This window comes from Convolutriloba macropyga, chromosome 6, assembly GCF_964194025.1.
Source record: "Convolutriloba macropyga chromosome 6, txConMacr16.3, whole genome shotgun sequence".
NCBI classification, from domain to species: domain Eukaryota; kingdom Metazoa; phylum Xenacoelomorpha; order Acoela; family Convolutidae; genus Convolutriloba; species Convolutriloba macropyga.
The window spans coordinates 16,972,223-16,979,219 of record NC_134473.1 but is presented as its reverse complement, the minus strand read 5'-3'; the positions used below and the strand labels follow the sequence as shown (position 1 = coordinate 16,979,219).

At 38.2% G+C, this 6,997-nt stretch overlaps 2 protein-coding genes across 3 annotated transcripts in view; both read right to left on the bottom strand.

The window, feature by feature from the left end:
* The window catches only part of LOC142341527 (eukaryotic translation initiation factor 4E-1A-like), a 544,656-nt gene that overhangs the window by 56,481 nt on the left and 481,178 nt on the right, over window positions 1–6,997 (bottom strand). The gene's annotated exons all lie outside the window — the stretch shown is intronic.
* LOC142341529 (persulfide dioxygenase ETHE1, mitochondrial-like) overlaps window positions 1–6,997 on the bottom strand; it is a 520,203-nt gene that overhangs the window by 32,030 nt on the left and 481,176 nt on the right. The window lies entirely within an intron of this gene.

Below are 6,997 nucleotides of genomic sequence, written 5' to 3'. Positions count from 1 at the left end.
AATGTTTGGGTCATCTCTCGGTGGGGCTCTGCCTAGGCCTTTATTCGACGTCCCCTCCGTTTGAGTGCTAGTTGATGTAAATGTTTTCAACGTACTGGTCATTTTAGGTTTATCCGGGGCTCTTTTTTCGTTTTTTAAATGGGTTGCAAAAAGGTTTCAACTTTTGGATTGCTTCTGGTTGTTACAAAAACTTTTTGGAAAATAGAATATGGAGTAGTAATTGAAAAATTAGCTGGGTTAAGCGTAGTGTCTGGGGAATGTGGAATTGGGGGATTGGATTTTGACTGTATAGGATTAATTTTAGATGATTTATAATTTGATAAAGAATTTTTGCAATTAGAGGATTTGATGGAAAATTTTTAATTAGAAGATTTGGTAGAAGATTCGATAGAAGATTTGTAAATTGATGAGTTAAATGGATTGGATTGGATTGGATTAATTGGGTTAGAAAATTTATAAGTTGTAATGTAAGCGAGCGACTGAATTATGTTACAAGTTTTACGAAAAGCGTTCGTTTTCTGTGCTGTATGCGCTTTGCTATGTATGACCTCATTACTTGTTTGGTATTTGTCTGCGTTCATTTTTTCGATTGTATCGTTTAGCAGAATATACTTGAAATTGTTAATTGTGTTTGTTATGAATTGTGTGTCGTCGCTCGAAGGTGGCGAGATAGGTTGCGATGGGTTCCTGCTTAAGTAATCAGCAAACCCCATGTCCTTCCTTGGGACATATTCGATTGTAAAGTTAAATGGGAGTAGCCTATCGACCCATCGTGTTAGGCGACTTTGGTATGTTATATTGCCTCTGTTTTCCTTTAAAGCTGAAAGATGCGCCTGATGGTCGGCTAATAGTTTAAATTCTTGCCCGCGTAGATAGTGTTTAAAGTGTTCGAAGGTCCAAACAACGGTTAAAAGTTCTAGTTCGTTTGTACTGTAACGTGATTCGTAATTATTTAGGAATCTGCTTGCGAAGGCTATGGTGCGCCATACATTGTCATGTTTTTGTTCAATACTGGTACCGAGAACTTTATTGCTAGCGTCGCATTTGATGCATGTTTCTTTTGTTGTATCGAAATGTTTGTTTTCGATAATTTGTTTTATTTTTTGTTTTATGTTTTCGAAAACTTGTGAATGAATTTCGTTCCAATTGAGACGTTTGTTTTTGTTATCTTGTTTTTTCAGAATTGTTCTGAGTGGTTCTGTTAGTTCTGCTAATTTCGAGATCAATTTTATCAGGTGATGTATGCTTCCCATGAATGACCGTAGATGTTTTAATGTTTTGGGGGTGTTCTAGTTTCATTATGGCTTCGGTTTTTGTGATTAACGGTGTTGTTCCCTGGGAAGTTATTTTGAAGCCTAGCCATTCGATCATGTTTTTGGCGAATTCGCATTTTTGTAGGTTTATTGCGAGGTTTTCTTTATCCAATATTGCGAGTATTTTATCTAATTCATTTTCTTGTTCATTCAAAGATCTCTTGGTAATGACCAGAATATCGTCCAAAATTGCAAATTTCGAATTTATACCGTCTAATGTTTTGTCAATTGTTTTTTGGAACGTTGCCGGCATATCCGTTAGACCATAAAAAACTATTTATGAACCTACATGTTCCAGTAGCCCTGCCTCCCAGAATACTAAAGTTACATTGTTTGGCTATTGATTCATCTAGGGGGATCTGGCTGTAGGCGTATTTTGGGTCAATTTTCGAGAACCAGTACATCCCTGGGGATGCTTTTCTTTCTGAAATATTAAATGCTACTGCATCGATTAGGTGATCTATGCTTTGCATTTGGTATTTGTTTTTATGTATTGCTTTGTTTAGTTTCTTCGAATCTAAAGCTAGTTTTACTGATTTGTCCTATTTTGCCGTAATGACCACCGGGCTAATGAAAACATCGTCCGGGCATTTTTCCAATCGCACTATTTGTCTGTCCTTGATTAATTTGTCTAATTCTTGTTTCACCTTCTCTAATAAGTGCAGTGGGACTCTTCTGCATTTTTGTTGATTAGGATAATGATTTTCTCGGAATAGTGATTTTGCTATGTGATAGATTGGGATATTTTTTAAATATCCTATTTTATTATAGTTTTCCCGGTTTCGACATCTGAAATATGGTGAATTTGCTAACATGGTTGTTTTGTTTTTTTTTGTAAGCTGATGCCCAGTTTTGGCTTCACTTGGGATTGTTGATGGGTCTGATGGAGGGTTCATGAAGTCATTTGCATCTGAGTATGCTGATATCTTGAAGGTGGGTCCCGCGGGGCTTTCCCGGATGTTGAACGTTTTTTTTTGAGGATGGTTGTATTTTGCTGGGGATTGCTTTGGCGCAATATTTGTTCTCTGATGAACTAGAGTACAAAAGTTTTCTCTTCTCCGATCTTGTTTATTGGCTATGTTTTAGAGCGGCTTCCTTTGATTTTTGTGCGAAGGTAGTTGCCCTGTTGTTGTCAGCCTTTTCGTTTCTGCCTTTCGGTTGGGCTTAGCTTTTGTTTTTTTTGGCCTGTTTTCTTTGATTGGCTTTTGCCATGTTTTGCAATTCCGAGTAGCCCCGTGGATTCTCTGTTCACCGGGTTCGGTCGGCTTGTTATGGTCAGGGCGGCTCTTACAGCTTGCTCTTCTAAATAGAATCGTCTTAGTTTACGTTGGTTACTGTGATATTCTTTAAATGTTTTGCAAGCAACCATATGTATTAGTCGTGGTTTGTTATTAGTGATTGTTTCCGATGGTTTTGGGAGTGTTTGCGTTACGATTGCTAGGTCGCTTTTTCTAATGACTGTGTTTTTTCTATTATTTGTGTCGAGTGTTATAGTTTGGGGTGAATAATTAGTTATTGCTCCATCTGGAATAATTCTCCATTGTGGTTTTAAGAATCCTCGAGTTGACGGATTAGTCTAACGTGCTATAGTTTTTCTAGCTTTATTTTTCTTGTTGTAAATGATTGTTGATGTTTTATCACCAAACGTTATTTGTAGTTTAGATGGAGTAAACCTACCAGGAACGCGCGTGTGACTGAGCAGCGGCGCGTTCTCTGAATCTGAGGTGTCCCATAATGCCCTCGGGACGGCACTGTGTGATGGCTCTTCATCCTTGTACTGGATATCTTATTCCGGTTCTGAATCTTCTTCAAGATCCCAAATTGCTTCCCTGGGGAGTGCTGGATGTTTCAGTTTCATTTTGTCTGAAACAAAGGATCGAATTTTGTTATACGTTAACCTTGTTTTGTGTGGTTATATTATGATATTCGATAGCTCTGTGTTAGGTGGCCGTCCGAAGTGTGCCTCAAATGGTTTTATTTTTGTGAGAGAGTTAGGAATAAATCTTATAGATTGGATTTTTTTTTCGTTACAATTTGGGCTAAGTCGGCGTTAGACCATAGTGGGTCTGACTGCTTTATTGCTATTCGGCGTTTGATCGTTTGGATGAGGCGTTCTACCATTCCTGTTTCTCTATGATCACCTGCCGGAGCTAGTATTAGTTTGATACTTTTATCTTTACAATATACTTCGAATTCCCGCGCTTTAAAAGCTTGTGATTGATCACATCTTATAGAACGTGGCATGCCGTGAAAGTTACAGGGTTCCTCAAGGTATTTAAGCGCCGTTTCCGTATCACAGTTTTTTTACACTTGTGCGTGAGGGTAAATTGTGAGACGGTCAACTGTGACTAATATATAATAGTCGTCCTTATGTTCACGGAATGTTAAGGGACCAGCGAAATCCATTTGGATTTCTTCGTTAGGTTCGCTTAATTTTGGTAGTTCACCTAATTGTGATTTGTTTTGAATTGCTTTTAAAATTTTACCGCTCTTAATGCAGTCCGGGCATGATTGAGCTTTGTATGTCACGTCTCGATGGATGCAGGGGAACCATATTAGGTCCGCTAAGCGCAGCATTCCTAATTGTCCCAGGTGGGTCTGGAGGAGCGAGTTGCTTCAATAATTTTGGAACCATTAATCGATTGTCATATAATATGCATCCCGATGGAGTGACCGATAGGTCACGTCTGAGGGAATAAAAGTAAGGGCTAACGGATTTCAGCGTGTTTCAATAGCGATCTCTAATGAGTTTAATAATTGGGGCTAAATGTTTGACCCTTTGTGTCGCTTCTGCTAGGAATTCTTCTCCAAACACCTGGCAGAGGTTTTTCCTTTACTGAGGCATGTTTGTTTCCTTGCCTAGGGGATAGATTGTAATGTTTGGGTCATCTCTCGGTGGGGCTCTGCCTAGGCCTTTATTCGACGTCCCCTCCGTTTGAGTGCTAGTTGATGTAAATGTTTTCAACGTACTGGTCATTTTAGGTTTATCCGGGGCTCTTTTTTCGTTTTTTAAATGGGTTGCAAAAAGTTTTCAACTTTTGGATTGCTTCTGGTTGTTACGAAAACTTTTTGGAAAATAGAATATGGAGTAGTAATTGAAAAATTAGCTGGGTTAAGCGTAGTGTCTGGGGAATGTGGAATTGGGGGATTGGATTTTGACTGTATAGGATTAATTTTAGATGATTTATAATTTGATAAAGAATTTTTGCAATTAGAGGATTTGATGGAAAATTTTTAATTAGAAGATTTGGTAGAAGATTCGATAGAAGATTTGTATATTGATGAGTTAAATGGATTGGATTGGATTGGATTAATTGGGTTAGAAAATTTATAAGTTGTAATGTAAGCGAGCGATTGAATTATGTTACAAGTTTTACGAAAAGCGTTCGTTTTCTGTGCTGTATGCGCTTTGCTATGTATGACGTCATTACTTGTTTGGTATTTGTCTGCGTTCATTTTTTCAATTGTATCGTTTAGCAGAATATACTTGAAATTGTTAATTGTGTTTGTTATGAATTGTGTGTCGTCGCTCGAAGGTGGCGAGATAGGTTGCGATGGGTTCCTGCTTAAGTAATCAGCAAACCCCATGTCCTTCCTTGGGACATATTCGATTGTAAAGTTAAATGGGAGTAGCCTATCGACCCATCGTGTTAGGCGACTTTGGTATGTTATATTGCCTCTGTTTTCCTATAAAGCTGAAAGAAGCGCCTGATGGTCGGCTAATAGTTTAAATTCTTGCCCGCGTAGATAGTGTTTAAAGTGTTCGAAGGCCCAAACAACGGCTAAAAGTTCTAATTCGTTTGTACTGTAACGGGATTCGTAATTATTTAGGAATCTGCTTGCGAAGGCTATGGTGCGCCATACATTGTCATGTTTTTGTTCAATACTGGTACCGAGAACTTTATTGCTAGCGTCGCATTTGATGCATGTTTCTTTTGTTGTATCGAAATGCTTGTTTTCGATAATTTGTTTTATTTTTTGTTTTATGTTTTCGAAAACTTGTGAATGAATTTCGTTCCAATTGAGACGTTTGTTTTTGTTATCTTGTTTTTTCAGAATTGGTCTGAGTGGTTTTGTTAGTTCTGCTAATTTCGAGATCAATTTTATCAGGTGATGTATGCTTCCCATGAATGACCGTAGATGTTTTAATGTTTTGGGGGTGTTCTAGTTTCATTATGGCTTCGGTTTTTGTGATTAACGGTGTTGTTCCCTGGGAAGTTATTTTGAAGCCTAGCCATTCGATCATGTTTTTGGCGAATTCGCATTTTTGTAGGTTTATTGCGAGGTTTTCTTTATCCAATATTGCGAGTATTTTATCTAATTCATTTTCTTGTTCATTCAAAGATCTCTTGGTAATGACCAGAATATCGTCCAAAATTGCAAATTTCGAATTTATACCGTCTAATGTTTTGTCAATTGTTTTTTGGAACGTTGCCGGCATATCCGTTAGACCATAAAAAACCATTTATGAACCTACATGTTCCAGTAGCCCTGCCTCCCAGAATACTAAAGTTACATTGTTTGGCTATTGATTCATCTAGGGGGATCTGGCTGTAGGCGTATTTTGGGTCAATTTTCGAGAACCAGTACATCCCTGGGGATGCTTTTACCTTTCTGAAATATGTAATGCTACTGCATCCATTAGGTGATCTATGCTTTGCATTTGGTATTTGTTTTTATGTATTGCTTTGTTTAGTTTCTTCGAATCTAAAGCTAGTTTTACTGATTTGTCCTATTTTGCCGTAATGACCACCGAGCTAATGAAAACATCGTCCGGGCATTTTTCCAATCGCACTATTTGTCTGTCCTTGATGAATTTGTCTAATTCTTGTTCTACCTTCTCTAATAAGTGCAGTGGGACTCTTCTGCATTTTTGTTGATTAGGATAAAGATTTTCTCGGAATAGTGATTTTGCTATGTGATTTTTGGATCCGTGTGCATAGATTGGGATATTTTTTAAATATCCAATTTTATTATAGTTTTCCCGGTTTCGACATCTGAAATATGGTGAATTTGCTAACATGGTTGTTTTGTTTTTTTTTGTAAGCTGACTCCCAGTTTTGGCAGTACGTCGCGTCCCATCAAATTATTCGTGTTTTGTTCCACTATGAGGATTGGGCATCTCTTTGCGCACCAACACCCGGATGTGATTTCCGTATGGATTACCCCTTTGATCTTTTTTCTTTATTGTTAAAGCATCTATAGCGTTTGTTCTCGTTATATTTTTCGATTCTGACGTTGGGATTTTGCGTCATGAATTTGTTGGCCGTTGTGGGGTTGATGAAACTCCGAGCTGTTTCTGTATCTGCGAGCCAGTCTATCTTTTCCGAGTTGTTGCAAGTCGTTTGCACCCAGATTTCATCATTTTGTTCCTTGTTCACAATGATGTTTCTTACTCGGCGAAATGCTTATGGTTGTACCAGGTTTATATTTGCCCAGTCTTCTGTTAGTTCTTTTAAGTAGAGTGTTGCTTCTACGTCTATTGATTCCGCGTTGTCCTCTGTGATTGCTTGGTTTACCTCTTGGCTTTGTTCGGTGACGTGTCGTACACGTCTTCTTTGATTACTCCCTGGGGATTGGTTGTATGTTTATTGTGGAGGTCGTTGGGATGGTCGTGGTCTTGGTCGTTCTGGCATTTTCGACCGACATAGTTTTGCAAAATGTCACATCTTTTTACAGATGTT